Source organism: Theobroma cacao, chromosome 6 (genome assembly GCF_053813885.1).
Source record: "Theobroma cacao isolate CCN51 chromosome 6, ASM5381388v1, whole genome shotgun sequence".
Taxonomy (NCBI): domain Eukaryota; kingdom Viridiplantae; phylum Streptophyta; class Magnoliopsida; order Malvales; family Malvaceae; genus Theobroma; species Theobroma cacao.
The window spans coordinates 17,688,887-17,697,004 of record NC_142644.1 but is presented as its reverse complement, the minus strand read 5'-3'; positions in this window follow the sequence as shown (position 1 = coordinate 17,697,004).

Sequence of the window (8,118 nt, the reverse complement as noted above, 5' to 3'; positions counted from 1 at the left end):
CATTGTACATACATGAGAACTTATGGAATCAATATGAGTGTCATGCTTGGGAATAGATAGATTTATGTCATTAAAAAGGATTTCCCATTTTTCAGCAAGTTTTGCAATTTCAAGAACATGTACTTGCACCAAATGAACATGAGAGTATTCATAATGCATATTTTTAAAAGTCAAGAAACATCTTTGAAAAGGAAATTCAGGGAATAAAATATTGTAATGGACAAGAAGTAAAGTAAAAAGACATTTTGGAACTCAAAATCTGTCCATTTTGGCTTAAGAGCACTTAAGAGTCGACTACATATCCCTTGGGTCCACTTTTTATCATTCTAGCAACATTGTTTGCATTTTCTTCTACAATAATCAACCAGTTATGCTAAGGAGTCAATTATGCTTGATTCCTGCATATTGAAAAGCTAGAAAAAGGTGCAAAACATGCAATGTTCCCAGGTATAATGATCTCAAAACATAAATTAGTGTGAGAACAATTTAGAATTTCATTTCAACCATGTTTGGAACATCATTTTGGACATGTATGATCAAAGATTCTTCAAGAAAAACATGTGAACTCAAATTTTGGCTTTTATTGCTCATTGTTCAGAAGTGCTAAAAAGTTGAAATGCTCATTTGAAGAATCATGTCTCTAATATGCTCAAACATGTTCAATTTTCATCATGATGCATGAATATGACTTATAAAATGTACAACAAGCATTAATCAATATTTAAGAATAATAAGTATCAAATTTAACATTTTCAACAATTTTTTAGCATACAGGTAAAAATACCCTTGAGGTTATTTAAGCATTCATTCGCCATAAGAACAAGATATTATGGCATTTTCAACAGAAGGTATACTTGTTCAAGTTCTATATCATTAAAATCATTGTAATCTCAAGGATGTCAAACATTGCAAATAGATCTGTTCCTTTGCTTGAAAAATGCCATCAATGTCAAATTATCACACTCTAAATCATGCTTAAGAAATCCCTTTCAATTAATTTCACCAATCATGAGAGAAATACCAAGCAACATCAAATTTGTGCAACTTATATAAATATATCAAATCAAGTTTTGTCACGACCCAAATTTCGGGCCATGACCGGCGCATGGGCCTAATGGACATAGCCCACTAAGCCCAAGCAAGCCTATCTATATGACTTGTTCAACATTCCATCAAAAGTTGCTAAAGTTATATTTCATAATTCCAATCCAAAATAATGCTAACCATTACCATCTCATTGTGGCATTACCAATCCAAATATACATATATTGTCTAAACATATATCTTAATAATTTACATCGGGTTTGTCTATACACAACAAAAGGGATACTCGACTTCCAGCGAAGAGACTCGGGCCAAAGTTTAGCTATTGAATGCCGAGATACCTACAAAGGAAACGAATCTACGAGAGCACCTCGACCTAGTTACCGACTGCCTCCTAATTTGAAAACATGAAGTTGAAAACGGTGAGTATAAACCCAGTGAGTGAACAAAGGAAGGGAACAAGCAAACGATAAGGAAAGTTTAAAGAAATCATGATGCACTTATTTTCAAAACAATGCAATTTAGTTTAGTTCTTATTAAAACCCTTAATGAGTTAATCACTTGACGATAAAGGATCCATGCACAACAAAGGATTTGAAGAGTGAAAACTTTAATAGCATTCAAGCAAGTCAAGTGAAATGACAAGTCTTACGCTGCAGCGAGAATGAATTTTCGCTGCAGCGAAATTTGGGCTCAAATTATCAGTTGGCCAAGGGTTTCTCAACTGGCTGAGGGTTTCTCACTAAAACCTCTCATTTCAAACTTGATTAAATAAATTCCTTAATGTTGATAGTCCATGATCAACTATGGTGCTAAAGAAAAGGAAAATTGGGCAGCAACCAAACAAGGTAGCACGCAAAACATAATGTTTCTCACTGCAATGACAAAATCAACTTGAAAATACTTAACAATTTTCAAGGTTCAACATGCAAGATTTCACATACATTACAATCATATACCATATTAATGAACTTCCTATTACATAAGTATATATATATATATATACACATACATAACCACCAATACCACCTCCAGCTCACCCAACTCATGTGCAACCCCCACAGCGCGCACATAGCTGGAGTCATCGTGTGCATCCCCCACATCGTGTACAACTAAAACCACTGTGTGCATCCCCTACATCGCGCACAGGCAATTTCATCATCCACACTCCCGTAATCGTCATCATCGGAGTGTGCTCCCCCACATTGCGCACATGCTCGGTTATAATTACAATAATATTACTATAAATACATATCATATATATTGAGATATATATATTAACATAACACAGGGCACATGGATTCATCACAGTTGCATTCCACAATGCAAAACGTTTCATTTAAAAGCTTGTTCCCATGCATATTTTAGAGAAAACAGATGAAATATTTCAATGAATTTAATCAAACACATATACCCTAATCCCAAAACATTTTAATGCAAGTTCACTCATTAGTATTTGTTAAGTCTTTACTCAATTCCAACTTCCTGTAATGGTCCAAATGGGGCGGTGGAGCTTCGTTGGAACCTATCATCATAATAGCATTACAATTAACTCAATTCACATAAATATAGTTCTAGAAGCTATCTCCTAAATCATGTTCTGCTAGTTATTCCTAACTAGTTTCTAACTACCATTAAGTGGCTATCTATTTTCACTATTCTAGTCACACTAAAATGAATAAATCACCTTAACTACAAAACACTCACAGATCTAACCACCAGCCATTCTCAACAACTAAAAATATCAACTCAATTTCAATACTCACCTTGCTAGATTTGTAATTGGATTCCTCATCAAGAATTCCCAAACTATTATATAGAGTTTTTTTTTCTCTCTCTAAAAACCTAGCTAGTGAGAGAAAGTATTAGTTTAAGACTTTGGAGGGTTTTTAAGGTCAAAGAGTAAAAGAGCACAAAGGGCTTGTGAAAAGGTGCACAAAAGCATGAAATTTGAGACTAACTTGAGAGAGTTATGAAAGCCTGAAGAGATTTCCCATGGAGGATGAAAAAACGTGAGATGAAGGGATAGATGGGAAGAAGAAGCTGTCGAAAAAAATATGAAGAGGGTTGCTGGAGAGTAGATATTTATGGTTAAAGCTTATCTAATTTTTCATGCAATTACAATAATGCCCTTAACAAGGCCACTTGTCTTCCTCATTTTCTTGTGCAATCTTTTTACTCTTTTGACATTAGGAAAAGGTCCAAAATCCTCTGAAAAAGGTCTCTTAAGTAGCCCCAAATAGCCCTAGCTTCAAAAATCCCCTAAGCTTGTTATTTTTGGAAATTATGGTGAGGGCTGCGGCTCTTAATTTCCAGCGTCGCGACGCTTAAATGTTCTGTCCAAATCTGTTCTTTGGGCGCAGTACTTTCAATTCGATAAAGATTTTGACCACCTTCCCATCAGGACTAGGCAAAGTGGTAAACATCGAAGTTGTAACCCTGCCTTTGAGCTTTCTAATGGTCTAAAAATCATGTTATTTAGACTTTTTTAGTGGGAGTTATGTTTGAAAAACCAAAATATATGTAAATAGAGCAACAACCCATTGTGCACCTTTCTTCACCAATTGAAATCATTTTTTAATCCTACTCCTATAACGACATAAAATAGTTATAAGTAACATAAAACTAGCATCATTAGCTCAAATTAAACCTTTAAACATAAGTTCTACCTCTAGTTACGCGCCTATGAAGGTCAAGGTTTTACAAGTTTGCTCAACCATGCTATCATTAAAAACAAAAAAAATTAATAAATCATTCTCAATCATGGAGGATAAAAAGATTTTGCAAGAAAATCAATTGGTAAAGATTTAATCTTTCTTTACAAACTTCTCAACTTGAAACATTCAAGATTAGAAATGCTTTGTGAAAAATCATGAGCTCAATATCACTCTAGTTTGTTTAATTATGCTTTAAATGATTTATAAAATGTGTAATGAGCATAATGGATCATGTTTATGCATGTGAAGGGTCATTTGCAAATATCTCACAATCATATTCCATAAATGCCCTTATGACCATTCAAGCTAACAAGCAAGCAAGCACATCCAATAAGAACAAGTCATTAGTATTTTCACTGTGAAACAAACTTGTTCAATTCATAAATCATTCTAGACTTAAAGGATGACAACATTTTTCCCATTTAAGCTCATTTTGCTTTAAAAGTACCAATCAAAGTAGTTAAAACATTCAAGCTTGTTATCAACCATCTTGAACTATTCAAGCAAGTTCTAGAATGTCGATCAAGGTTGTTCAAATGGTCAACTTATGTTAGGCACAAGGAAATCAAGGAAATTTTTCTTAACTCAATTTTCCTTGTTTTAGGTTACTTGAATAGTTGTGAGTGTAAGTCATCAAGTATGCTCATATTTCTATCACATTATCCAAAATTTTATGTTTCAAAATCATGCTCAAAAATCATTTTTCCTCAAAGAAGTAGTATGGAAACAATTTCACAAAACATGAGGATATTTTATAGAAACAATTTTTCATAATCAAGCAATCTTAATAAAATAATTTTCTCAAAGTAAGGATGATGATATATTCAAGATCAAATATAAGTACATACTTAATCATTAGATTCTTAGTTCCTTGCAACTTCTAGTATGTATCATATCAAATCAAGTTGCATAGCATAGATTTATCAATAAAGCTTAAGGAATTATGTACTTAATATTCAAGCAAGAATAGGCAACCAAAGTTTTCAATTACGAAAGGCAAACAATTTTAGTAACCAAGCAAAATCAATGAAGTATTCAATAAATAGGCAATATAAAATCTCATTTAAATAAACAAGAGGCTTTTAGCATAGAGATCACCCATTTTCCTTATGTGTGGCTAAAGAGCATTTATTTTTCAAGAAATGTTCCTCATTGCTCTAACACACCTACAAGAGACATTTTTCATTGGATCTTTGGTATCCAAATTGCTTTGGATCTTTGAAAGTTAGTCTCGTTGCATAAAGTTCCTTTTAGAACCCACACTTGTCTAAATTTTTAAGGCACACATTTTTTAATTGGACAAGTGTATGAACAATAACTATATAATGTGCAATGATTATATTTGGTAATTTTGGAAGATGAGGAGTTCATGGAAGCTTTTTGTTTCTCATTCAATAAATCTTCAAATTTCATTTCCATATCAAAATTTCCTTTTTCCACAATATCAATTTTCTTTTGGTAAGCTTCAAAATCCTTTTCCAAATTTTCATTTTCTTTTGCCAAGTCAATTTTTGCTTTCACCAAAAATTCATTTTCAACATCAAGTATGGCAATAAATTTCTTGTGCTTCATATTCATTTTCTCAAACTCAAATACTAAATCCTCAAAAGCATTATGCAATTCATCAAAAGCATATGAATTAAGTTCACAAGATGAAGAAGTTACCTTTATCTCTTCAAGAGCCATGAGGGATAATTTAATTTGATTTGATGATTCATCCTCACTTGATTCCTTGTCTGCATTTGCCATGTTGCTTGTTGAGCATTGATTCTCACAAGAGTTATCTTCCAATTCCTTTTGCATCTTTGTTTCTCCATATAAGTCTTCTAATTTTTGCGAAATTTCCTTAGTACTTTTGCACATGAACACTTTACCGTATTCTCTATAACCAAATGCATAAATGAGAGTGTGCATGGCCTTAGAGTTGACTTGTGCTTTCCTCATTTCAGCTTCTGTCCACTTATTTCTATCTTTGGGAGTTTTCTTACCATTTACCGAATTTGTAATCATAGGAATGAAAGGACCATTGGTAATGACATCCCATATCTCATAGTCATAAGCCCTAACATAAATGGACATTCTAGTACTCCAATAAAGATAGTTTGATCCATCAAATAGAGGAGGCATATTAATGCATTGACCCTCAACATCAATAGATTTTTTTAGAGCCATTTGGATCTCCCATAAGGATGTTAAGCCTTAAAAATGAGGTTTAGGCTCTGATACCACCTATTGGTCCTAAATAAATGTGCTAGAAGGGGGTGAATAGCACTTTTGGAATGGCATAAAAATTCTTTCCAAGTAAAGAGCTGATTAAAGGAACTTGAAAATGGAAGTTTAAAGCTTGCTCGAGGAATGATTTAAGTGCTAAAAGTAAGAAGAAAATAAAAAAGTAAACAAAACACAATGATTTATAGTGGTTCGGTCCTCTTGACCTACATCCACTACCTTGATCTCCCAATCAAGGATTTTCAAACCAATTCACTAAAATCAGTGGAATTCCCAAGTTTCCACTAAGCTTTTACAATGGCTCGGCCATAACCTTTAACAATGGTTTTTCACGGGATCAACCAAAACCCAAAATGGCTTTTCAAAGGCTCAACCACAACCTTTAATAATGGTTTTTCACAGGATCAACCAAAATCCAAAACTAAATTTTCTAAGGCTAAGTTAGAACCTACCACAACCAAGCTAACCTAAGCTTGATCAACCCCTTAGAGTATCTCTCACACTCTAAGTAAACAGGAAATAAAGAAAAGATGAAGTACAATTGATCACCTAACTGATCTAAGATGTACAAAGTTAAGCTTAAATGCTTTTTCAAAGGATGGGAGTGAAATACAAGTGTAAAGAGAAGGTTTTTGGTATTCTAAGCTCAAAATTACTTTGGATAACTTTTTTTATCTTATTTTTGGCTGTTGGAGAGGCTTTAAATACTTGCAAAATCACTTCTGGCTGTTGGAGATAGAAATTAGCCATTTTTGGTCATTATTTTGTCCTTTTGTGCTTAAATTCAAATTTTCTGACAGTGTGCTCTTAGTTGACTAACCATGCTTCTTAGTCGATTAAGTCTTTTCTAACTCGTAATCCAGATTTCTGACAGTAAGCTTTTAGTTGACTAACGATACTTCTTAGTCAACTAAGTCTTCTCTATTTCTGAACCAGCCATCTCAATTTTTTAGTTTTAGTTGGCCAACTCCCTTGATTATTTGACTAAGTGGCTTCTGTTTGTATCCATCACTCGCTTAACTGATTAAATCTTGTGTTAACCAGTTAAGACTAATATGTCTTTATTAAAGCTCTTTCTTCTTTACTTGTTTAACCAATTAACCTATTTTGCAACTGAACAAGCATCTTGACTTGCTTTCATATAGTAAATATATTAATGAATTTAAGCTTTCTCCTGCACACTTAAACAATATAATTAGACATCAATGAATGTGAATATTTTGTTATCATCAAAAACATATAGAGTCAACATTCTCTATCTCTTATTTTTGATGATGACAAAACACTCTTAGATTAAGAGTGCAATGTCTATGTTCAATATGAATGCTTGAAATCTTTGTGTGTAATGCGTTGCTCCCCCTTAGTCAATGCATCTAGTTTTCTTTACATAATATTCAACAAAACCAAAACTGAGCATCACACACATAAATTAAACATGAAGATCTATTTAACTCTATTTTACTTAGTCTTCCTTCTCTCCTTTTTCTTTTTCATCATTAAACAAGATATTTAAAACCCCCATTTAATGAGTGCATCTAGATTTTCCTTTAATCTTTAAATTAGACTTTAATGAATAAGAATCATTAGCACTCATACACCTAAGTCATACAAGCTTATAGATATAGTTCAAGAACTTTAAGAGTCAAGCTTGTGTCTATGTAAGAAAAAATATATGGGAGTTAAAATCATTTCAAGAAATTGTCAAGGATTACTCAAATAATGTTCAAGCAAATTTGATCATTTTGTCATAATCAAAACTATAATAATTTTAAAGTTAACATAAAATTCATTGGGAAAACTTAGAAACATATCTTTAACTTTAAGAGCATTATCATTTACTTTCAAAGCATATTAAATCAATCTTAGCATTTCAAGATATCTCATTTTTTAAGATCAATTTCAAAACATCTTTAAGGATTTTTTTCATATTCAAAAACATCTTTCATTCTTTTTCAAAGCAAATTTAGTTCAATCAATTTTATCATTTCAAAACAAATATAGGCTAACAATCTCCCCTTTTTGATATGACAAAATTAAGAGCTAAATTTGCTCATTTAAGAACTCCCTTTGAAATTATGCTCATGATTTCAAAAGGTTTCGAAACCAGGGTAAAAGAATTGAAAACATT